At 53.2% G+C, this 24,699-nt stretch overlaps 1 protein-coding gene across 4 annotated transcripts in view; it reads left to right on the top strand.

Annotated features, from left to right (window-relative positions):
- GLIS1 (GLIS family zinc finger 1) overlaps positions 1-24,699 on the top strand; it is a 226,858-nt gene that overhangs the window by 29,751 nt on the left and 172,408 nt on the right. The gene's annotated exons all lie outside the window — the stretch shown is intronic.

Raw genomic sequence — 24,699 nt, 5'->3', positions numbered from 1 at the left:
TGCAGCCCGCAGTGACTGCTTTCAGGTCTTGGCTCTGCCAATTCACTGTCACTAAGCCTTGGTTGCTTTACCTGTAAAGTGGGGACAGTAATACCATTATTGTCTGTGCTCCATGGTACATGAGCCAGTGTTATCAAATGGAGGCACCGAGAGGCTAACTTGTCAAGGTCACTGCCAGTAGGAGATTACAGCCAGAACCCAGGCCTTCAGGTTCCACAGCCTTTCCCGATGCTGTCCAGGCTGCTCTGATGGGGCTGTGCTGGGCAGCAGATGGCCAGCAAGGGCCTGCCTGCTGACTCCTGCACTGGGATGTGGGGTATTCCCTTGGCCTTCCTGAGACTTCCCAGGAGCATTAATGGGAAAGCTTGGTAGGCAGGATTAGCCTAATCGGGAGTCTTTCCATGGAGGTCAATTAAAGGATTTGGGTAAATATAAAAAGTGGAAACAGCTTGGGATGGGAGGCTTTCCCTGCCCCCATCTCCCTCCCTCTCTCTCCCTCCCTTCCACTTCCTCCCTACTTCTGCCTCAGAAGGGATGGGGTGGGGGGGGGGGGGGTGGCTGCTGACCCATGGGACTGAGCACAGCCAGAAGACTCACCTTGTTTTCCTTTTCTGGACACCTGGTGACAGGTGACCTGAGAACTAATGAGAACAGGATTGGATATTTTTCATATTTAAAATTTCTTTTTAGGACCTCAAACTAGCTTAGCTGCTTTATAGGAGCAGAGACTGACAAAGAGGAGAGAAGGAAAGATGCCAACCCCCCTCCACTTCCCATAATAGAAAAGCTTGCTTTTGGAAACATTGATTTCCTTTCTGTGTAAGAGCCTTTATGGACCGTCATTGGCCATTTCCCTGGAGATTAGACATCTGATTTTCATCGCGATGCAGGGGTAAGGCAGGGATCTTTGGAGTAGTGGGGAGGCTGGCTCTGGAATCTGCCAACTTGGATTTACCCCCTGGCCTTGCCACTTGCCAACTGGGCATCTTGGGCAGGTTGCTTTCTCCCTCTGGGCCTTGGTGTCCTCATATGATAAATAGTTGTTAAGGGAGTCAGATGCCATAGTAGATGTGAAGGTTCTGGACTGGGGCTGACGCCACGTTAGAATTTGCCAGATCTTCCCGGGAAGCAGCAGGGACCTAGGAAAAGCCCTAAGGAGCCAAAGCCTCCTTCATTCACTGCTCAGTGCCGTAGGTGTGTGCAGGGAGCTGGTGTGAGTGCAAGCTCCCCTGCTCATTTCCCCTCCCCTGGCCTCCCTTTACTCATCGGCAAAATGGGGATGAGAATCCCTCTTCTGCCTCCCAAGAGGTAGCTCTTATGAAAGTACTTGGAAAACTGCAGACCCTACAAATAAAATAATGATAGCAATGATCATGCTTCCCATGGAAGGTTATAAAGAACATCCTCCTTTAACTTCCCAGCACTCCCCTGGGGTGGCTGTCATCTCTCTCACTATGAGGCAGTGCTGGGAAGGGAAGTGATTTGGGGACTACGAGGTCCCACAGAGCCAGGAGCTAACCTGAGGTCTGTCCCACTGCAGGTCAGGCCTGCTTCGTCCCCGCCCTGAAGCCCCACTCTTGCAGAGACCCTGGATTCCTGGAGTTGGAAGGGCTCATTAAGCAGGAGGTTCCTCTAGTTCCCTTTATCCTAAATGAGCTCTCCTCTTCCCCCTCCCCCTTCTTCTCCACAGTCCATCTACTGACCCAGGCTTAGGGTGGTGTGGCTGAGTGGTGCAAGACGGGGAGTCCACTGAATTAAAAGCTCTGTGTACGAACAGGTGAATGACCCTGCCGCTATCTCTATGTGTCCTTGGGCAGGTTACTGTCTCTCTCTGTGCCTTGATTTTTCCAATAGTAAAATAGGATTGATAACATCTGCTTTATTCCTGCCACAAATTTGTTACAATGGATTAAACGTAGTGCCCACAACGTGAGCAGGTGGGACCTAGTTAAAGGAGTTGTTGCACAAGGTGCCCTTATGGCACGTTGATCCTGGGAGAAGACCCTGTGTCTGCAGCCTCGGCTGTGACCAGACATTTCTAAGTGGAGAGAGAAGGATTTTTAAAGGCCACGTATGGTCTTTTTTTTAAAAATTTATTTATTTTTGGCTGCATTGGGTCTTCGTTGCTGCACGCGGGCTTTCTCTAGTTGCGGCGAGCAAGGACTCCTCTTCGTTGAGGTACGCGGGCTTCTCATTGAGGTGGTTTCTCTTGTTGTGGAGCACGGACACTAGGGCGCTTGGGCTTCAGTAGTTGTGGCATACGGGCTCAGTAGTTGTGGCTTGCAGGCTCTAGAGTGCAGGCTCAGTAGTTGCGGCGCACGGGCTTAGTTGCTCCGCGGCATGTGGGATCTTCCCGGACCAGGGCTCGAACCCGCGTCCCCTGTGTTGGCAGGCGGATTCTTAACCACTGTGCCACCAGGGAAGCCCCCACGTATGGTCTTAAATGTGCAAGTGCGACTGGGGGGGAGAAGGGTTTTATTTCTTTAGTAGGTAACGCTGATTCTCAGAACAAACTAAATGAATCCCCCGTTACTGAAGAATGTTGCTCGAGGCTAGGCTTGATTAGAATCGGAAAATCTAAGAGGCTTAAACGTGTGCGGTTTGGAGCGATCCGGAGTGCTTTCCCTGCCCTGCGTCTCCCTGGCCGTGGTTATAGGATCAGGAGGCCGCAGAGGGTCTGTGGCAGTGATCAGCCCATCCAGCACCACAGTGGGGAACTGGAAAGCCTTCCCCCTGGGCATGCAGAATCCACAGCACCTCCCCTGGCTCTGGATGCCTCGGGTAGGGAGGTTTGTGTTGAGGGCTGCATGGCAACCAGTTTGCTCTGTGGACTCTATGGAACAAGGGCGGTCCTGTTACTCTCAGGGACCCCAAGTCCTGCCCCCATCCAATCAAGGAGAGAGGACTCATGCTTTGAGCAGCTCTAGATGCCAGGGCTTGTGCCAGGCGCCCTGCATACATGTCTCCTGTACACCTCTCTCTGTCTTGTTCCTTCCTCTGTAAAGTGGGGATCCTGACAGTGTCTACTTCATAGGGTGGTGGTGAAGGTAAAGTGAGTTAATACATAGAAAGAGCTTAGAGCAGGGCAGGGCACAGGGTAAATGCACAGTAACATCAGCTCCCTTGAGGACCCTGCCAGGAGGGATGAAATGACTTTTTTTTCTCTTGCATTATGGTTTATTTCAAGATATTAAATGTAGTTTCCTGTGTTATACAGTAGGACCTTGTTGTTTATCTATTTTATATATAGTAGTTTGCATCTGCTAATCCCAAACTCCTAATTTATCCCTCCCCCATCCCCTTTCCCCTTTGGTAACTGTAAGTTTGTTTTCTATGTCAGTGAGTCTGTTTCTGTTTCATAAATAAGTTCATTTGTGTCATATCTTAGATTCCACATACAAGTGGTATCATATGGCATTTGTCTTTCTCTTTCTGATCTACTTCACTTAGTATGATAAGCTCCAGGTCCATCCATGTTGCTGCAAATGACATTATTTCATTCTTTTTAATGGCTGAGTAATATTCCATCATATATATATATATATATATATATATATATATATATATATATGTCACATCTTCTTTATCCATTCATCTTATGATGGACATTTAGGTTGCTTCTATGTCTTGGTTATTGTAAATAGTGCTGCTGTGAACACTGGGGTGCACGTATCTTTTCGAATTATAGTTTTCTCCGGATATATGTCCAGGAGTGGGATTGCTGGATCTACTTTTAGGTTTTTTAAGGAAACTCCATACTGTTTTCCATAGTGGCTGCACTATGGAATTACTGACACTTACATGGAAGTGTAAGTGTCACTTACACTTACATGGAATTACTTTTACGTGGAATTACTTTTTACGTTGAATGTGGATGAAGCTGACAGAGGTGAAGTCATTTGCCCACGCTGGTGAGTGGCAGAGCAGGAGTTCGAGCCTGGGTCTGGTCGATTTCAAAGCCAGAGAAGGTCTGTTGGCAGACTAGAGCTTTGACGCCACTATGCGTCTCCGGCTGCAGGAGCATCCCCACAAGGGACGTGCTGTCTCCAGTGCTACTTCCCCCACGAGCCCTGTGGGCAGGCTGGGCTTCTGAGGACAGGATCCCGAGCGTGTGGGAGGGCTTTAGCAGACTGGTCAGGGCTGGCGCTTTGCTTAGGGTTTTATGGCCACGCAGAGAATGCGGCCAGAATCGTCTGTGGCTGAAGTCCCAAGGCAGATGGTCCCTTGCTGACAATTGTTCCTCAGGGCAGACTGCCAAGTGGAGAGCAGCCCCGCACCCTTGCACTTCTGCTACCTGGGGTTGCCAGCAGGGGTGCCCTGGTCTGGGCTGTGAGTGTGACTCGGATTGGGGGTCGATGAGAAGAAAGCTGGCCCATGGCCGGGTGGCTCAGGGTCGGCATCTCTCTCTCTCTGTTCCTACCACAGCCAGGAGGCCCTGCCACCCACTCCCCCGGGCTGAAGATCTGTGCTCCCCACACTTTGGCGAGGGGGCAGATGCAAGGGAAGCCTCTCTTGTGGGAGCCGATGGTTACTGTACATTCGTCCTGAGCCTGGCCCTTTTCTAAGCTCTTTCTCTGTGTTAACTCACTTAATCTTCACTGTAACCCTGTGAAGTAGCTGCTATTGTTACCGCATTTTACAGGTGAGGAGAGAGCCTTGGCATCCTCCTGGAGAGGCAGCCTGGCGAGGGGAAGGAGTACTGACCTCGGAGCCAGGACGGAGGTCTAGCGCACGTCCTGTCTTGACCCTGTAGCCCTTGATGGAAAGGAGTGGGAAGGAATTGGAGGTAGAAGCAAAGCTCCGGGAGCAAATGCAGGGAGGGAGAAATGCGTGAAGCCTGCCTGTCTCCTATAAACATTTACTAAATGCCTACTGTTTGTTGGGCATTGTGTCGGTGGCTGGGGCACTGGGCTGACTGCAGAGGAAGCTGGGCTTTATGGTAGCAGTGACTGCAAGTGGTGGTGCAGTCCTTTAGTTTCCAAACCAAGTGTGTTCCCAGCATTGTCTTTTTTGACTCAGGAGGCAGAAGATCCTAGTGGTTAAGAGCCAGCCAGGTCTCTGGAGCCAGACTCCTAGCTTTGAACCCTGATTCTACCACTTACCAGCTTGGGTAATCACTTCTTTCTGTGCCTCAGTTTCTGTATCTGTACAATGGGGATAACAGCAGGGCTTATGACAGTACCTGGCACATTGTGAGCACTCTCGGTAAGCGTGCCTTTTTGCAGGAGAGGAGGGTGTGGAACAGGAGGGAGAGGAGGTGGAGCAGATTCTGGGAGCCTCTAAACCCCAAAGTTATTCTTTATGGGGGAAGAGGACTATCCCTGAGTCAGGAGTTCACAGCCCTGCCTAACCACAAAGAGGTGCCGTGGCATACCCACTAGGATGGCTCTGGTAAAAAAGATGCCAGCAAGTGTCAGGCAGGACGTGGAGAAACCAGAATCCCTGTACCCTGGTGGTGGGAATGGAAAATGGTGCTGCAGAAAACAGTCTGCAGTTCCTCCAGAATTTAAACATAGAGAGACCATATGACCCAGCAGAATTGAAAACATGCATCTACACAAAACTTGTACACGAATGTTAATAGCAATATTATTCATCGTAGCACAAAAGTGGAAACAACCCAAAATGTCCATCGGCTGATGGATGGACAAACAAAATGTCATCTATCCATACAAAGGAATGCTATTCAACCATAAAAAGGATTGAAGTACTGATTATGCTACAACATGGATGAACCTTGAAAACGTTCTGATAAGTGAAAGAAGTCAGATGCAGAAGGCCCCATATTATATGATTCTATTTATAGGAAATGCCCACAGTAGGCCAATCTATAGAGATAGAAAGTAGATTAGTGGTTGCCAGGGGCTGGAGGGGAAAATAGGGAGTGACTCTTAACAGGTATGAGTTTCTTTTTGGGCTGATGGAAATGTTTTGGAATTAGACAGAGGTGATGGGTGTACAGTTCTGCAAATATATTGAAACCACCAATAGTACACGTTAATAGTGTTAATAATAACACTTTAAAAATAAAAGATATCTCAGTTTTTAAAAAACAAATAAGTAAAACAAAACCCCTCCTTGGGCTTCCCTGGTGGCGCAGTGGTTGAGAATCTGCCTGCTAATGCAGGAGACACGGGTTCGAGCCCTGGTCTGGGAAGATCCCACATGCCACGGAGCAGCTGGGCCCGTGAGCCACAGCTGCTGAGCCTGCGCGTCTGGAGCCTGTGCCCCGCAACGGGAGGGGCCGCGATAGTGAAAGGCCCGCGCACCGCGATGAAGAGCGGTCCCCGCACCGCGATGAAGAGTGGCCCCCACTTGCCGCAACTAGAGAAAGCCCTCGCACGAACCGAAGACCCAGCACAGCCAAAAATAAATAAATAAATAAATAAATAAATAAAATTTAAAAAAAAAAAAAAAAAAAAAAAACCCCTCCTTGACCTGACCCCTTCACTCGCTCTGGGGACACATCTCGCTCTGCGCTCCAGGCAGTAAGATCTGGTGCAGCCAGGCCTGTGCTCATCTGGTTCTCCATCCCATTCCCCCTTGGCAGGCTGTCTGGGCCAAGAAGTAAACACTTCATAGATGATATCTTGGGAAGAAACCCATGGCTTTGGAGCCACCGAGCCTTGCATTTTCCCATTCGTGCCCCTTCTTCTGAGTCTCAGTTTCCTTACCTGAAGGCGCGGAGGATAGAATCTCTGGCGTAGGACTCTTGTGAGGGGGGAAATGAGGGCAGGCAGCGGCTTGGTATAGGTATTGAGAGCAGGAGCATCTGCATTCTCTATCGTGTGTCAGTTCCTCCAGGTCAAGTGCCTTGTGCACGGTAAGTGTTCCAGAATGTTTGGTGTAGTGTAGGACAGTGGCCGAGGCCCTGGGTGAGCAGAGAGCTGGGCTCTGCCATCACCTGATAGATGCAGCACCAGCTCTGAGTCCCAGCTATGGGTCAGGAAGGCCTAGATTTGAATCCCAGCTCTTCTCTTCCTAGTTGAGTGACCCTTTGAGATGGCTCAGCTTTCTGTGCTTCAGTGTCCTCTGTAGTAGACACGGGTTGTGGTAGGCATGCTTTGGACTGAATTGTGTCTCCTCTCCAATTCATATGTTGAAGCCCTAACCCACCATTGTGATGATATTTAGAGATAGGGCCTCATCTAAATCAGGTTTAGATGAGGTCATGAGGATGGGGTCTTCATGATGGGATTAGTGCCCTTATAAGAAGAGACACCAGAGAGCTTTCTCTCCTTCTCTCTCTTTCATCTTTCTCTGCCATGTGAGGACCCATCCAGGAGGTGGCCATCTACAAACCAGGAGGAGAGCTCGCACTAGAAATTGACCATGTGCCATCCTGATCTCAGACTTCCAGCCTCCAGACTGTGAGAAATAAATGTCTGTTGTTTAACCCCCCCAGCCTATGGTATCTTGTTATGGCAGCCCGAGCAGACTACAAGAAGACATTAGAAACAGTAGTGCGGATGTACAGTGCGGAGTGCAGTGCTTGGCATGTGGCAGGCATGCCTGCTATTACTCCCAGGTGTCTCCATTTATGACTGTGATGGTCACTAGTAGCTGTGGGGCCTTGGGCGAGTCACTTGACTCTCTAAAGTGTTGTCACTTCCTCCTCTGTAGAATGAGGTCAAGACGCCACCCACTCAGGGCTGCGGCATGGTCAGATAAGATAATCTAGGTCGAGGGGCTCGTAAACAGTGAGATGGCATGCCTGTCGAAGGGGCTGGGTGTTTATGGAATGGAGCTTGGCAGACAAACGTGGGATGGAGTGTGAGCGGCACCGTGATGCAGTGGGTCTGGCGGGCACTCCTGGCTGGGAGGCTCTCCGTGTGGTCCTTTCAGGAAGTCTCTGTTTTGGCAGCAGCATCTGTCTCTACCTGTACCCAGGTGGCTGAGCAGAAGTCCCTAGGCTTGGTGTTCTGGGCTCAGTGTCTCGTCACTGAATGGGGAGCCAGGTGGAAGGGAAGAGGGGCGCGTGCCCAGAGACAGTGGTGTGTGCTCAGGACTCGGGGTGGAGGAAGACCTGCAAACAGCTCGTGACCTTGCCACTTGGCAGTGTCGGACCCTGAGTAGGGGAGCACCCTGGATAACAGGGAAACCTCACAAGCTGATTCCAAAAGCTGCCTTTGGGGAGCTGAGGAGACCTAGAAGCACCAGCCGAGCTGGCTCCTGATCCTGCTCTGTGACATCAGGAACTCGGAAGTCTTCGGATGGAAAAGCACTGTCTGGAACTCCTTCTGCGTCATCCTCTGGAGCGCGTCCCGAGGGGCCCTAGACCATTGCATTTGTCTTCAGAGCTGTGGGCTGAGGTCGTTCCCCAGCTCAGACGTCCCACACCGGGCGGCGGGAGGGGCATGTTCCCGGGAGAGTTTATGGGATTTTCTGGTTGGTTCTTTAATCATGTCCTGTTTGTTTGCTGTCTGGTCTGGGGCTGTGGGGTGGGGAGTCCTCGGAATGTTGGCCTGGGCAGCACAGAAGGCCTCTCTGGGGCAGAGGAGGGCAGACGTCAGAAAACGGATGTGGAGACAGGGAGGTTTTCAGACATAAGGGGTAGGGGGTTTGGTTGCTAGAATAGCTCTGGTCTAGCCACACCCCATAGGTCCTTGTATTTCAGAGAGGTGTTGGCTGTAGTGGTTAGAACCACTGGCGCTGAACCCAGTTCCACCGCTGATGGGCTCTGTGACCTTGGCAAGTTTCTTAACCTCTCTGTGCCTCCATTCCCTCATCTGTAAAATAACAATAGTAGCACCTATCTCATAGGTTGTTGTTAAGATGAAGTGAGGTGATACAGGCAAAGCATTTAGAACAGTGTCTGGCACAGAGTAATGCTAAGTAAACCTTCACTGGACTGTGCAAGAGGCATGGAGGACAGGGCGGTCCTTCCAGAAAAACTGTTTCTCCTTCTTCCTCTGAGTTCCTGTTTAGTTCAGCTCCACTGATGATCATTGAGCCCTTTGCAGGGGTAAGCGCTCTGCTGGGAGTGGATTCAATCCTCTGAGCCTATCTGGGAATGCTCACAGCTTGGGTGAAGGGAGGCTCAAGAACAGACAGTGGCCCTCCAGGGGAGGGAGGGATTAGGGAGGCGACAGTGGGCTCTGTTTTGAAGGATGGATAGGAGTTTCCTAGGCAGAGTGGAGGGGAGCAATTGCACATGTAAGGCCGTACTAGGACCCATTAACTGGCATTTATTGAGCACCACTGAATACTAGAGTATTCTGTTTACATATAGTGTCTCATTTATCCCTATCAATTACCCCTAGAAATGAAAACTCCCCATTTGTAAAGTGTGAGATTAAGCAACACAGCCAAGTTCACCCATCTAGGTTAGTGCAAGTGGAGAATTGGGTGACAAGGCTGGTAATCTGTTCACAAAGGGCCTTGAATGCCAAGGTAAGGAAATCCAAACTCTGCCCAATAGGCAGGGGAGCCATTGGGGTATTTCTGGTGTTATCTTCCCCTTATTTTGCTTAGTGAGCCATTGCATCATTCTCAGGGTTGTATGCGTATGGCTGTCTCCCCCACTACCTGGTTAGTGTCCCGAGGGTCCTTGTCCTGCCTTCTCCCTTCCTGGTCTTGAGGGAAGTAGGCCTCAGTGGTTATGGAGTCCATCTCTTAGTTCATGCAGTGGAATTGGATGCAACTCCTGGAAAATCCTGGGCACCATGCCAGGCACAGTGGAGGGGTGTGCAAATATGAGTCAGTTGCAGGGTGATACCATGTTGAAGGTGTTCGGTTCTAGTCAAGGTGGCTCTCGCAGGAGGCTATCACCCGAGGCCAAAAGGAGAAGGTCTTCGTGAGACAGAGAATGCTGCGGGAGTTACATGAGTGGACGACCTGCTCCAGCTCAGGAATCGGGCATTGGTGGGAAGGGAATTCCAGGCAGCGCCGTTGGTATGGGCAAAGGCACGGAGGTGGGAAAGCAGAGGGCGTGCGTGAGGAGCAGCCATGGGTTCTGCTTGGCTGGAGAGAAAGGTCTATGGAGGGAACAGAGAGAAATAAGGTTGGAGGGCCTTGTGTGCCAGGGCAAGAGGAGGGGCGAGGGGTAAGGGGAGTTTTGTTTGTTTGTTTGGAGAGCTTTTTGCTCTGGTACCCTTAATTTTTATAGACTATGATTCTTTGGAGAAGGGGCAAGGAGTGAATTTATCGGTCTTTAAGATGGGGGTGGGTAGAAAGGTAACTTGTAATGAAACCATTATAAAAATCCTCAGAGATTTCTGCCTTAATGAAGGAGGCAGGTCTTCTCCCACAGATTCTTTAAAACTTTGGTTTCAAGGGGGGGAGTAGCGATACATAATTTATTTCTCCTGGTGCTTTATCTGAGATCCCATGGGAAAGAATAGGAAGGAATTAGTGAGCTCTATATTACAATTTAATTGCTTGGAGGAAAAATATTATTTTTTATTGTTAGCCATTAGCTGCTTCTAGTTTTATTAAATTCAACCCTCTGCCGAGCACAGCATTAGCCATTTGGAGCTTGCTGGGAGGAAAACCCTCAGAATGGTCCCACCTTGTAAAGCAAGGGTTACTGCTGGGATCCAAGAGGCCCCGGGGATTCTTGCATTTCAGGCATCTCTGTACTTGGAGTGCAGCCTCCTGATGGTGGGTTCAGCCCTCGTTCTGTCCCCCGATCCCGGGAACAGAGGTCGAGGAGGGCTGAGAAAAGGATCCTGGTGCCTGGGTCGGGTCTGAGTCTCTCCTAAGATGGGTGAACTTGGCTGCGTTGCTTAATCTCACATTTTACAAATGGGGAGTTTTCATTTCTAGGGGTAATTGATAGGGATAAATGAGACACTATATGTAAACAGAATACTCTAGTATTCAGTGGTGCTCAATAAATGCCAGTTAATGGGTCCTAGTACGGCACACTTCTCCAGGCTGTTTCCCCTCCTTTGTTCTGACTTCAGGCTCCAAGCTCTTGCCTACCGGAGCCCTGCTCCAAGGGCCAGTTCCCAACCCACTCCCCATGCACAGGGCAGAGGGGAGAGGCCCTGGCTCAGTTTGACCCCTCCACCGTGCTGGGCAGTTCACTCCCTGATGTCTGCCTTAGACAGGCCCCTGCCCTAGACAGGTCCCTGCCCTCAGGGAGCCCCCAGCTGGATGGATGAAGACAGGTGAGTGAACCACCGTGATATGTGGAGTGGCCGGGCGGGACCTCATCCTGCCTGAGGGACGGTGGAAGGTTTCCCGTTCTGAGGGACCAGGGGGAATGAGCTCGCTGCGGGAGACTGCCTTCTTGGCTGTCACAGCCCTGTGGCGGCCACCTTCTGGCTGGAAGGTGTCTGCTCACCCAGCCCTGAAGGCCTCTCCCTGACCTCCACTTCCTCCCTCACCCAGCTCCTTCACTCTTCACCTACACCTCCTCCGCATTTACACACATCTTCCCTGTGGACTTTCACCTCGACCTTGGAGGCTTCTCACCCACCCTTTACAGGCAGGGGGTCACCTCGATGGGCATCCGGCTGCAGTCTGGCAGAGGGCAGCAGAGCCTGGGGCTTTCCTAGGCCCCAGCGACCCTAGCAGACCACTCAGCGGGCTTTTTAACAGATATGGGCCTACTGTGGATTGTCATGTTTTTCTCTGACTTACCTTCCCCATTTATTAGGAACCACTTGCTCCCTGGCCTTGGTCCCTCCCGTAGTGGGTGGGAGAGAGCCAGCGTTTTTTTGCAGAGTGGCCTTGAGCAGCCTTCCACTGTGGTTGCCCTCTCCCCTGTCCCTGCCCCACGACTGTGGCTGCCCTCTGCATTAGAGCTGCTGCCCGCACAGCATTTCATGCTTATCGAATGACCCTATGGCCTGGAGTTTTGGAGAGATCCTCAATTTACTCAGATAGTGAGAATTTACCTCCCACTCCCAAACACTTATGGTACGTGCAGGACCATGCTGGAGCCTTGTGTAACCTTGTCCACAGCAACTCCCTTTACCGCAAGTCTGGGGTCTGAGCCCGGGAGCGACTTGCCCGAGGTCACACAGCCACTACGAGGCAGAGCTGGGGTCCCCACAGCATCTGTCCAGCCTGGGCTTTCTCCCTGGGTGGCATTCCTGCCTCATCGATCTCCCTTTGGCATCATCTTAATTAATGGGTGGGTCCCAGTTTGGAGCCCAAAAGACCGTGTCAGCAGGGCTCTCCTGGAACACTGGGTCCCAGCCCAGGGAGCAGAGAAGGCAGATGGGGTCCAGGCCACAGGGAGCCAGCTTGTGGAGAGGGAGTGCGGAGCCCTGCGCTTGGACCTGAGTCCATGGGGGCGTGCGGGGATAGGAGCCTACTGTGTGCCTTGCCCTTTGCTGCGTCATCGCTCCTTGTCACCTCCCCAGCACCCCAGCTCTCCTTACTCTGAAACCACCACACTGCCTCCATCTCCACGCTTTTCCCCACACCCTGCTCTGCCTGGAGGGCCCTCCCCTCCTTCTTGATTTGGCTAACTCCCGCTGGTCTTTTACGATGCATTACAAGACCCGAGGAGACCTGCCCTGACCCCCAGGCTGGGTTGGAGCTCTTTCTCGGGGCGCCTGCCGTCCCCGGCGCATCCTTTCGCAAAGCACTGACTCACCTGTGTGGTGATCGCTTGTTCACGGTCCGTCTCCCCCAACAGGCAGCAGATCTTGGGGGCTAGGACTGTGTTTATTCCTCTCTGGGCCCCCCCAGTGCCCTTCATCAGGCCTGGCACACTGGGGGAAGGCTTGTCCAATTTGATTAGTAATGATAGTCCCCTCGTGTTTGGACTGTATTGTCTATTTTCCAAAGCATGTTCACGTCCATGGTCCCTTTGAGCCACACAACTGTTGGAGAGTTAGGTAAGGCAGCGGTCATAAGGTTCGGAAGCAGAAGCTCAGGAAGCTGCCCACGGTAATGGTGGTAGAGCCTGGCCTCCACGTCCAAGGCTTGCTGCGCTGTCTCCCCCCACCGTGTGCGTGTGCACCAATGGCGCCCACACCCTTGGCGACCCTGAGGCCGCGACTGCTTGTAATCAGATTGCCTTCCTCCCCACTGAGCTCATGCTGCTGAAGGAATGGAAATTTGCACCAGCGGGCGTGGTGGCGGGGGTGACTTTGGCTCAGGTGCTGGGGGACCAGGATGGGTGGGGGGTCTGGGTGAACACACCAGAACCAGACTTAGTGGTTCTGGCCTTTGGCCCTGGGGGCTGGTGAAAACCATCCTAAGTGGTTGGCCAGAGGCCTGCTGCATGCATCTGGGTGTCCAGAAGGTTTTGGATGGTCAACAGCAGCAGGGAGATGGATCAGACTCCTCTGGCCTTTTGAGGTTAGGTTGGCTATGGTGGTGGCCTTCAGGCACTAACTGCACCAGGGAGACCTGGTTCAAGTTCTACCTGGTCGGTAATGCCACTGACTTGACCTGAGGCTATGCAAGTCACTTCCCTTCTCTGTGCCTCAGTTTTCTTATGTATAACGGGGATAGTAGTAATCTCAGAGGGAGGATTAAATTATTAAACAGTGCCTGGAGCATACTGAGTGGCACAGTTATTTCCTTTTCTGGGTAATGGCCTTTTACCCTACTCTGGTCATCTCCCTGGGTTGATGTGAGGTCCACATGAAGTGGTCTGTACACTGTGAACTGCTGTGCACCTGTCTTTTTTTAGAAAGAAGCAGGGTGGATGTGGAGGACAGACCCCTGGGAGCCAACCCAGGGCCAGGCTGACAAATGGGCCAGTCCAGCCAGCAAAGCCTGGGCATCTCTGGCCAGAGTGCAGGCAGGCAGTTGGTGGGTTCCGGGAAGAGCTGGGGTGTTTCTCAGGGTGGCAATGTCCGTCCGTCCAGAGAACTGGGCCTGCAGGGATTCCCGGGCCAGAGTGTGCTTCCAGCCCAGTGGGGGAGAAAGGAGCCTGCAGCTGAGGTGGCCTGGATTTCTCTAACTTCCCCTCTCAACCCTGCTCCTGACTGCAGCCTCTAACCCTAAAACAAGGACAATAATAGCACCCACCTGGCAGGGTTGTTGTGCCAGTTACTATAACCCTGTGAGGTCATGGAAGTAATATGTGTGGAGCACACAGTAAGTGCTCAATAATTGTTAGATTATATATTTTTTGTTATTGTTACATTCTTCACATTATTACTCCATTCTTTCCACACACATCCCAAGTACATTGGATACCACTTGCTGTTTTATGGTTGGGCTGGGTACTTTTATCCTTCAGGCAATGGAGAGCCATGGAGGGCTTTTGAGCAAGGCTGTGACATAGAGCTGGGCTCCAGGATGATTAACCTGGCAGTGGGTTTAAGCCTCATTACGAGGTGTGGTTAGCTCAAAAAGGGACTTGTTGTTTTATGGTATTTTAAAAATTGACTTTTCAAATCCTTTCCTATTTAGTCGAGGGGAAAAGAGAGGTTGGAGGAAAAGGAAAAGAAGGTTTGTGTTAAGAAAAAAGAAAACAGTCGCAGGAGGTCAGGTATTTAGCAGAGATGGGAAGACCTGTCGAGTGGGCTGCAAGACTGGGCCTGGGGTTGCCAGTGCCCTCAGGTCAGACTGTGGTATGGAATCTCCCCACCCCATCGCCCCCACACATGTGGGACTTGAGAATAATCAGAATGTAAATCATCTCTGTGCCTTCAGGGATGCAGAAACCTGGGGTGGGGCTGCTTTGAACTCGGAACCTGGTATTGCTCGTGGGTGTGACTCTGGATTGGGGTGGGAGGAGGAGGGAGGTTGGGATTGACCATGAAAGGAATATAGAGGCCATTTAGAGAAACTGGAAGTTCGATAAGGTGGGGCTGTGTGGAAATGACGAACCCTTTTTTTTTTTAAGCAACCCTGGAGCCGGGCTAGTGTATGATTTGATGCTGGCTGAGCAGGCTGCAGGGGTGGGCTTTGGAAAAGGCAGAGGGGAGGCTGGAGGGGTGTGGGTGGAGGGGTGAGGGAGGAGGAGCTGAAGAGGGAGGGAGGGAGGTTTGGGAGGTGGGAGTGTGGGTGAGCAGGGCACTCAGCTCCTCTGAATGTGTGTGCATTTGGGACCCTGGGCCTACGGGTCTTCCCAGGCTCCTTTCTTGGTGGTTCTGACTCAGGGAGTCCAGGGTGGACCCAGAAATCTGCATTTTCAACATGATTCTGTAGACAGAGGCAAAGACCAGACTCTGAGGAACACTGATTTAGGTCCACCTCCGGCCCCCATGGTGGGTAGAGGGATGATGTGGCAGGCAGCAGATGTTGAGAGGGGCTGAGTCTGGGCATGAGAGGCTCCCAGTGGAGGGATGGAAGGGGTGGACCTAGCCTGGGTGGAGGAGAGGGACCCTGGCCTGGGTGGGTGGGAGTGAGCCTTTAGAGGGCTTTGATTAGAAGCTGGTCGTGAGAGATGGTAAAACGGGTGTGTGTGTGTGTGGATCCATGAGTTGGATGGGGACTGGAGGGGGGCCAGACCAGGGAATCAGACTTCGGGGGGTGTCAAGGAGCAGGGGTGCACAGTTAGGGAGACAGAGGCAGGACCAGAGCCAGCCTGACGATGGTGTGGATGGTGAGGACACAATGGTCTTTCCCAGAGAGATGGGCTGAGGTCAGAGCGAGACCAGTAGGTCGCCCTGGGCTCCTCACTCTGGATCCCTTAAAACCGTCACCAGCAACTGGTTGGATCCCAGAGCCTGGGCGGGGATGAGTGTGCTGGGCTGGGGCAGTAAGTAGTCCCAGCCAGTGGTGAGGGCTGCCGGCGGGGAGCTAATGTTACAGATAGGGGGAGATGCCGAGCCTCTCCATTCATTCATCCACGTGTTTGCTCATCAAATATGAATTAAGGGCCAGGCGCTGAACAGAGTGCTTTCACATGCTCCTGTACTTTTCAGGAGGCTTCTGGAGCCTGGGTTTGCATCGTTCTTGCTCCTTCCCCTGCCAGCTGCCTTGGGAAAGGTACTTGATCTTTGTGTTTCATCTGTAGAAAGGGGGAAATAATTGTCTCCACCTCAAGGGGCTGTCATGAGGGCTAAAGGTCTAAAGCCATGCAGGGTGGCTAGAGTGGCACCTGGTTTTGATTGTTCTTGCTCCAGGCGCGCCCTGGGACAGCCCAGGCATCGCCACCAGTGTCTCTTCCTGCTGACGTCAGTCCCTCTGCCGCAGTGCCCTCTCTTCCCATCTCTGCCTGTTAAGGCCCAGGTCGAGTGTGCTGCCTTCTGACTCATTTCCTTAGCTGTAAAAAGGGGCTGATCATCCCTGTCCTGCTGCCTCAGCGGGTGACAAAGGGAAGAGAGACAGCCTTGGCACGCTGCACGGTGCTGTACAACGGAAGCTGCTCTGCAGCTCTGACTTGTTTTCCCACGTCCCTTTCAAGGTGAGAAGTTGAGCCTGAGAGGTGCTTACTGTGTTAGAGTCCCCTCCATCCTGGGGTTTGGCAGGTCAGTTCAGGCAGAGGGCACTTTGGTATTTGGTTCTGGGAGGAGACCCTGCCGTGTCCCTACGAGACCTGCTGAAGCTGTCCCAGCTGCGTCCCGCATTACAGACCTTCGGTGGGCCTTGGACATCACACCTTCCCAATCGTGGTGCTGTTGGGGGGACTGGAGTCAGGGGTGTGAGATGACAGACACAGCCCATCCCTGCCTGTGGCCCTGGAGATGCTCCGGATGGTGCCGAGTGGGTGAGGCTCACTTGCCCGATGCCTTTATTAACAGCACATGACTCAGGCCTCAGCTGGACCTGCCTCTTTTTTTTTTTTTTTTTTTTTTTTTTTAATTCGGACCTGCCTCTTTTTGATGCCTGTTCTCTGTCCCTTCTGGCTACTGCTGGATGCTGGGGACTCAGAGACAAATCAGATCCAGGCCTGTCTCGGGGAGCTCACAGCTGAGGGGTCAGACAGCCGGGTGTGAAATGATGACCACACAGAGTGACTCAGGGTCGGGGAGCCCAGAGGGAGCCAGGCCCAGTGCAGGACACGAGAAAACTTTGTTCCAGAAGAGGTGTGCTGCCTGGAGAGCCAGGAGCCCTCTGTCTTCCCTCCCTTGCTCCCGCTAATGTCTGCACCTCCCGGCCTGGCCTGCCTCTGCAGGTGGCTCCTTCTGCCCCCTTCCGCGGGGCTGAGGACCCGGCCTGGCACACAGTGCCTGCTGCACTCTGCCTCGTCTGTCTTGCTGCCTTTACTTCAGTCACACTGAACCGTGTGCTCTTCCCTCACATGGCTGCGCCTTTGCCTATGCTGTTCCCTCTGCCTGGGCTGCCCTTCTTTATGTTGTTGCCTATTTCCTACCGGCTTTTCAATATCCAGCTTAGATGTCACCTCGGTGGGGCCTTCCCTGAGACCGCCTTCCCTCTAACTGGGCCGGTGGCCCCCCAGTGCTCCCACCACCCCCCTCCTTTCTCGGTGTCTGTCTGTCTAATTCACTCTCTTGAATTAGACAAATGGATAAACTGTGACTTTGGGCTGGTCTCTTAACCTCCCTCATCTCACAAGGGTGGCGACTTATGGAGACAATGAAATAACCCGAGAGAGAGCAGTCTGTCACACAGAGTGCTGTTAGAGCCAAAGGCAGTGCTACTGTTCCTGACATTCGTGTTTTATGCCCCCTCCGTGCCTGGCATCGAGTTGGCCCCTGACCTGGGGGTGTGGATGGTGCCACGTGGACCCGACTCCTGGGCCTTTGAGGGCTCGGCCAGCAGGTGCCCCTCCAGAGTCCTCCGGGTGCTCACCGAGTGAATTCTCTACCATTCAGTAACAACGGGAAAACTGTCAGAGTGAGAACATTTATTTATTGACTTACTCGTGAGCAGGGTTTTCCTTACTGTGGTACGTGATGCTTTATGGGAGCTGTGGGCCTGCTGTTGAGGAGCTTGTGGTCTCGTGGGGAAAGCAAGCGTCAGAGAAAGGAGGAAGCTCAGGGCAGAAGGGCGTCATTCCCAGTGGGGGTGAACCCGGGAAGACTTCGTGGAGGAGGGGGCATGTGCCCATGGCGTTAAAGAATGGGAAGGGTTTTAGGGATGGTGATGGGAGGGAGAGCAGAGGGTGGAGGGGAGGTAGGCACAAAGGTGGGAGGAGGACTGGGGGCCGCTTGGCAGCCCCAGCAGGAGCACCTTCTCTCCTCCCACCTCTTCCCCTCTTCCCCACACTTCCCTTGCTAAGAGCTCAGAGCACGTGTTGTAGGGACTAGTCAAAATACAGACTCAGACGGACTTATCCCCCGTGAGCCCATGGTCGCATTCCTGGGCACAGGAGGGGCGGCGGGCCCGTGGAGATGTTTGCAGAGAAAACAGAGCCTAATGAGAGTCTGATGAGGGGGCTCGCCGTGAACCAGGGGTGGGGCAGGCATCTCCTGCCACACACAGGGCCTAGCTGGCTGTGCAGGAAACTCTGCTTATCTGGCGGTAGGGCCACTCTGGCCTCCGGTGGGACGGCCCACAGTTCCGCAGCCTTGACAGTGTCCTGATGGCACGAGGGAGGGCGGGGAGGCTGGGGTTCTCCAGGCTTGAGATGGGGCTGTGTGGCCCCAGGTGGTCTAGTTTACCTCTGCGACTGTTTCCTCACCTGTAACTTGATGGATGCACTGGCCTCCCCGAGTCAGGGTGAGAGTTAGATACAGCGAGGTAAGCCCCTGGCCCAGAGCCTGCACCTGGGAGGCTGTCAGCGTCTCCTGCCAGTGGAGACAGTGATCACCATCACCTGGTGATGTGGGGCTGCCATCAGGGCCTGGGGCTGCCCACCCGGTTAACTGGAACCCCCATCAGCCAGCATCCCTGCCTCACCGTCGTCGCCATGCAGAGGAGGTGACCAGATGGTGTAGAAAAGACCCCTGGGCTGGTGGCGGGAGGTGGGGGCTTTGGTCCAGCGCCGTCACTTCTTCTCTGGGTGGATCCATCATTTGTTGAGCAAACCTTGTGGATTGAGGAAGAGAATAAACAAACACATTCTCTAGCTGGGCGACCTTGGCTTGTCATTGGGGTACGGGTAACAGGGATATAGTGGTATCTCCCACGAGGCGTTCCTGTGGGGATTAAACCATACAAGGGCTGACACAGGGGCCTTGAATTTTGGTAAAAGCAGGGTTGGATGGTTGGACCAGGTGGTAGATGTTGCCTCCAAGTCTCCTTGGAATGGCTGGGGATGAGTAATTAGTGAAAGAACCCCAAGGGAAGGCCTCAGGAGATCCTCACTTTCTTTCCTCCTGCCTGAGAGAGTGTCTGAGAGACGAGGCGGGTGGGCTTTGGAGGGTGTGAGAGGTGATTCGAGCTGGGCCCACCCCCTCCGATGTCTGTCGAAGAGGCCGCCTTACAAGTCCAGCTCTCCTGCCTGGCTCTGGTTCTGGCTTCCACCTCCCCTTGCTCATCTGCCTCCATCCTGGGAACTTCTGCCCTTAACTCTGGAAATGCTGGGTTCCAGCCCAGGCTCTACCCCTTGCAGGCTGTGTGACCTGGGCTAAGTCACTTGGCTTCTCTGAGCCTGTATCCTCACAGGAAGGATCCTGGCATTGGGATAGCTCTCAGGAGCCTTGTATACACAGCTCTGGAATCCTTTGCATATAAAGGCAAGGGAAAGGCTCCACACTGTTAGGAAGTTCAGTTCGTGGCAGACATGGTGATCCTGCAGGACATGGTGCAAGCTCCCGCAGGCCCTTCATGATCTGGCCGCAGTAAACTTACCGCTCCGCCCCTGCTCCATTCAGGCCACCCTGAACTTTTTCCATTCTCTGAACATACCATGTGCTCTCGTACTTCTGGGCCTTTGCACGGTCGCTCTTTCCTTGGCTAGAGAGCTCCTATTTATTGCTCAAAACCCAGATCTGATGTTCCCTCTTTGAATCCTTCCCATCTCTTTCAGGCAGTCAGTTACCCTGACTAGGTACAAGCAGTATTTTCCCCGTGTTCTAGTTTATCTGCTCCTCTCTCTGGTTCCCCCAGTAGGCTTTGAGCTTCCCAGGGAGAGGAAGAGGGCCGGGTCCAGACCCCTTCTGCACCCAGCTCAGGGTCTGGCACAGACCAAGCAGGACCATTTTCCTCTGCTCATGAGGAGTTTTGCTCCATTCCCACCTGCTCTTCTTTTTCCCTTTGGAGGAAATAGCACTGTAGGCGAGAGCAGTGTCCTCTGTCTGGGAGGCATAGGAGCTGGTGGAAAGTGGAATGGGGCTGAGCCAGGCAGGGGAGAAGTGTGCTTTGTGGAACTGAAAGGTGAGAAGGGGCCAGGCTTTGACCACCAGTGTGCTGACTCCATAGTGGGCTGTAAGAGATCTCCACTCATTCATTCAGTGAGCATTTTGTGAGTACCCGACTTCATGTCCAGCATTGCTCTAGTTCCCAGGGAAACAGTGGAGAACAGGAGAGAGAGACCCTGCCTAGAGGAGCTCACAATCTGGTGGGAGAGATGGAGGAAACAGTAACCATAGGTGGGGCGACTGGGAGGCGGAGGGAAGCCCCCAGGACCCGGAAGCTGAGAGGAGCCAGCTGGCAGCCTGGTGTGAGAGTGAGGCAGAGCCAGGCGTGTGAATGATGGGGAGACGTGGACTAGACCAAGGGTCCGGTGGAGGGGAGGGTGTGTTTCCGACAGAACCTGTGGACATGAGAGTTGGTGGGAGGTCACAGGTCAGGCTGAAGGTGTCAGCAGGGAGCCGTTCCTGAGGCCAGATGGTTGGGGATGGGGGTGCCTCTGGTGTGGCTGTGGTGTGGGCTGGAGGGGCGAGGCAGGGCAGGAGGTGCAGGCTGGGATAACCTGGTTAACCATGGCCAAGGCCAAGGCCACCAGAGAGAAGGGGATGGGCCAGGGCCTGCTATTTGAGACTTGGTGACTGACTGGATGTGAAAGATGAGGGTGAGGGAGACAGTCACGGGCAAGTGGGGAAGTGACAGTTGTCTCAGGAAATAACTCGTTGGAAGAGAGGGGAAAAACACAAAGAACTCAGCAGGGATCTCTGCAACTCAGGGTAATTTTGGCTTTGGAGAGCCAGCCCTGCTAATCAGATTGTAAAAATCAGGTACCGGGGTTTTTGCAGAAAATGAAGCAGATCAAAGCCAGGGTCGATTAGGCTCTGATTAAACATGGCTGAGGAGGGTCAGACTCATTACGGAGGAATGTACACAGGCCGGCAGCGCTGACGGGGAATAATAACAGATCGCACCCAGCAGCGCAGACACCACGGCGCTCTGGGGACGCAGCGCTCCGCGGCGGGGCGGCCACAAGGAATGGTGTGTCCTCAGGCTCCAAGGGGAATGAAGGTGACAGGGGGCGCCTGTGCAAGCCTCGTCCCCTCTCTGTGGCCTGTCTGTTTCCGCAGCCTCTGCGTGGGGACTGCTCCATCGGCACAGGTCAGCCAGAGCACTCGCCTTGCTGTTTTCCACCTCTGTGAGCTTGCTCATGCCCCTCCTGCTGTGTCGAATGCCTCCCTCACCCTTTCCTGTCTTCTGTTTCCCTCCAGGACGCCGCTTGCTTGCACCTCCTCCAGGAAGCCTTCCCTGACCCCCAGCCAGGTCAGGTGTCTCCTCTGGGTCCCCACAGCCCCCATCACTCAGGGTTGTCATCATCTGTGTCCACATGTGTCCCCCAGTCCCCTCCTGACTGTGAATCCCTCGATGGCAGCATGCCTCTCCATGTCCTATGTGTCCAGCTCAGTGCCAGGCACAGAGCAGATGTCAAGCTGTGTTCACTGATGTGGTCAGAGCCAAGTCTGTGAAACCTCACAGCTGGGCAAGAGCAAAGCAAGGTCAGGCTCCACCTGCCTGTCATGGGAGTAGTCCCAGGACTTCTGCCGAGAGGTGCTCGTGGGGTGGGGACGGGGTGCGGGCCAGGGGAAGGTGTCCCTTGGATCTCCCTCACCTGCTGCCCAGCCGAGGAGAGGCAGGTGGCTCCGCCAGGCTGAAGTGCATGAAGGAGACGCACTGGAAGGGATGATGGGAATGTGGGTGCCAGGCTGAAGAGCATGGACTTGACCCTCTGGACACTGGGGAGCCATTGAAGATGCTTGATTTGGGGCAGTGACAGAAACTGAGCTTCAGGAGAAGCCTGTTTCTTCTGCTGTCAGATGGGATCCCTCCACACACCCAGCTGCCCTGGTGGATCTGACCTCCACTAGCTGCTTCACCTCGCAATGCAAACTGAGGCACGCCTGCACTGGTCTCCATGCTTGGCCTCAAGGGGCCTGGCCTGGTCCTGATCACAGAGAGGCCACTTCAGCCCAGGAGTGAGAGGGAGCAGGGCTGGACTAGCCTGAAATCAGGCTGAGCTTGGTTTACACACTCCAGAAACACTCACCTACTGTGTGCCACACCTACTGTGTGAGCCCTGGGGATGCTCTGAGGTTCTGGCAGCCTGGCTCCCTCCGGAGACGGGAGGAGGAGCTGGACTACAGAGGTCTGGGAGGGGGACGCCCATCTGAGGGAGACACGGATGCCCCCAGGCCTGGCTGGAAACGTTTGGGGTTTAGAAGGAAGGAACACAAAAGCCCTTAACCTCCCAGCTGGAATGTGGACACTTCATCCATCCTGCTCTTCTGTCCCTCCTCCAGCCCCATAAACGTCCAATTTGGGGAAAGGATTCAACTCTAAGCCCTGGCAGAATAAGGTTGATTAAGAAACTGAGCTCCATAAAATTGTCCTTGCTCTGGCAGGCTGGTGGGTGGGGAGAGTCACTGGAGCTCAGGCCTGGAAAGGACGGTACAAAGCCTTCCTCCTTCTAATTCAGGCCCTACCAGCGCCCGAATCCCTTCTGCAGCAGCCCCAGCAAGTGACCACCCGTGTGTGCTTGAGTATCTCCACCCACCCCCACATGGTGTGCCCACTTCAGGACTGTAACACTCATTACTGGACAAGCATTTACTGGGCACCTGGGCCGTTCCTTTGTTCCACATACCTGCCCTGTGCCAGGCCTTCCCAGTGTTGGAAACACAGATTTGCTCTGGCCAGGACTGGCTTATATCCTTTGTGCCCTGTGAGCCAGACATGGTGCTGACTGACTTTTGCGATGCTCTCGTTTGATCTATGTGGGGACTCTCTGTGGTAGGTGGTACCATCGTATCCCCATTTCACAGATGGGGTCCACAGAGGTAGAGTAACTCACCTCAGGTCATGCAGGAAATGAGAAGGAGAGATGGAGCTTGAGCCCAGGATTCTGACCCACGGTCTCTGCTCTTGGTCACTGTGTACCATGGCTTGTTGAGAGGGGGGCCTTTGGTGAGGGGCTCAGGCTCCGGAGACTTTCTGTCTGGGTTACAGTCACATCCACCAGATTCGAGGACTATAGAAAGGGAGTTATGGGTGTAAGTGCTCAGAAGAGGTCCCGTACTTGGTAGATGCTTGCAGGTGTTAGTGCAGGTAGAGGAGCGAGGAAGTGGGACCCCAGACTCCACGTGCCAGGACTGAGCTCGTCTGATCTTCGCCTGGTGTTTCTGGCTCTGTGGAGGGCGCTGCCACCAATACCTCAGAATTGTTCTTGAGGGCAGCTCCCTACTCCCTATTCCCAGTTCCTCTGCAGGCTCTATCCTGTAACCTCCTGGGTCTCTCTTAAGTGTGTCCACTTGTCTCCATCCCCACTGTCACCACCCCAGTCCAAGCCTCCCAGCTGGGCTCCCTGTCTCACCTCTAGGTTGTTTCCCTCCCTGTAGTTAAGGTGACCTTTTATTTTAGGACACAAATGTGATCCTGTCACATACCCTCAACCTGCTTAAGACTTAACTAGTTTGCTGCTGTTTTCAGAACAGCATCCACGTTTTGCACCTTGACCCACAGGGTCCTGCACAATCTGGCCCGACTACCCCCGTGGTTTCATTCCTCCCTCGCTGCCCCCTTACTGTCTGTACTCCAGCCACACTAGTTCTCTTTCCTTCCCTCCCAAAGCACTGTTATCACTGCCTTGGGGTCTTTGCACAGGCTATTCCCATGGCCTGGAATGCTCTTCCTTCCTCTTCTGAAACCTTTGCTCACTTAATATTTACTCATAATTCATGTCTTGGTTCAAATGCCACTTCTGCAGGGAAGCCTTCCCTGATTTTTCTCCTGTGTTCTCATTGCCCTGTCCACGCACTTCATGTCACTAACAGAGTTTATTCTGCATCTCTTTGTGCGATTCTTGGTTACTTTAGCATCCTCCCTAGGTGCTCAAGGCAGGGACATCTGTTTGGCCCATCATTTTGTCCATAGTGTCCCATACATAGTAGGCCCGCAACCAATACTTGTTGAATATAAGTTCAAAGAAAAGAAATCAGAGTACCTGGGACCTTTGGGAGGAGAGGAAGAGGCTCCAGTGAAGCTGTCCTGGGTCTCAAGTTGGTCAGCGTTTCCAGGGACCCTCCCTGTGACAACTCCACTTCTTCTTGGCACCTTGCTGGGGAGCTCGTGGGCTGTGGGCCAACATCCTCCTCCAGCCGCTGGGACCTTTCTGTGGCGGGCAGGGGCAGTCTGGACTAGTGAAGCTGGCTTCAGCCTTTTTGCTGGACACCACACCTGGCCTCCTGTCCAGGTCCTGTCCCTGCCTCTCTGTGAGGCCTGGGGTAGCCCCTCTTCTTTTCTGGGCCTCAGTCTCACCATCTGTAAAATGGCAGGGTTGTCTGAGACAATCTTTGAGGTCCCTTCCTACTCTTTCGTCGTATGATTTAATGCATTACTCCTGCACTTTTTTCGGGGTAGAAGACAGATCCTCATAGATTAACCATTGGTAAAAAGGCCTCTCCTAATTCTTGTCCTCCTTGCCTCCCTTCCTTGGCTCTGTGGTTATTGCTTATGAAGAATCAGTTCACAGGAGGTAGATGTATTCTAATAAGTGATGCCATATCCACCCTGGTGAAAAGTTACCAA

This window comes from Balaenoptera acutorostrata, chromosome 1, assembly GCF_949987535.1.
Source record: "Balaenoptera acutorostrata chromosome 1, mBalAcu1.1, whole genome shotgun sequence".
Taxonomy (NCBI): Eukaryota; Metazoa; Chordata; class Mammalia; order Artiodactyla; family Balaenopteridae; genus Balaenoptera; species Balaenoptera acutorostrata.
This window is presented reverse-complemented; position numbering and strand designations above follow the sequence as displayed.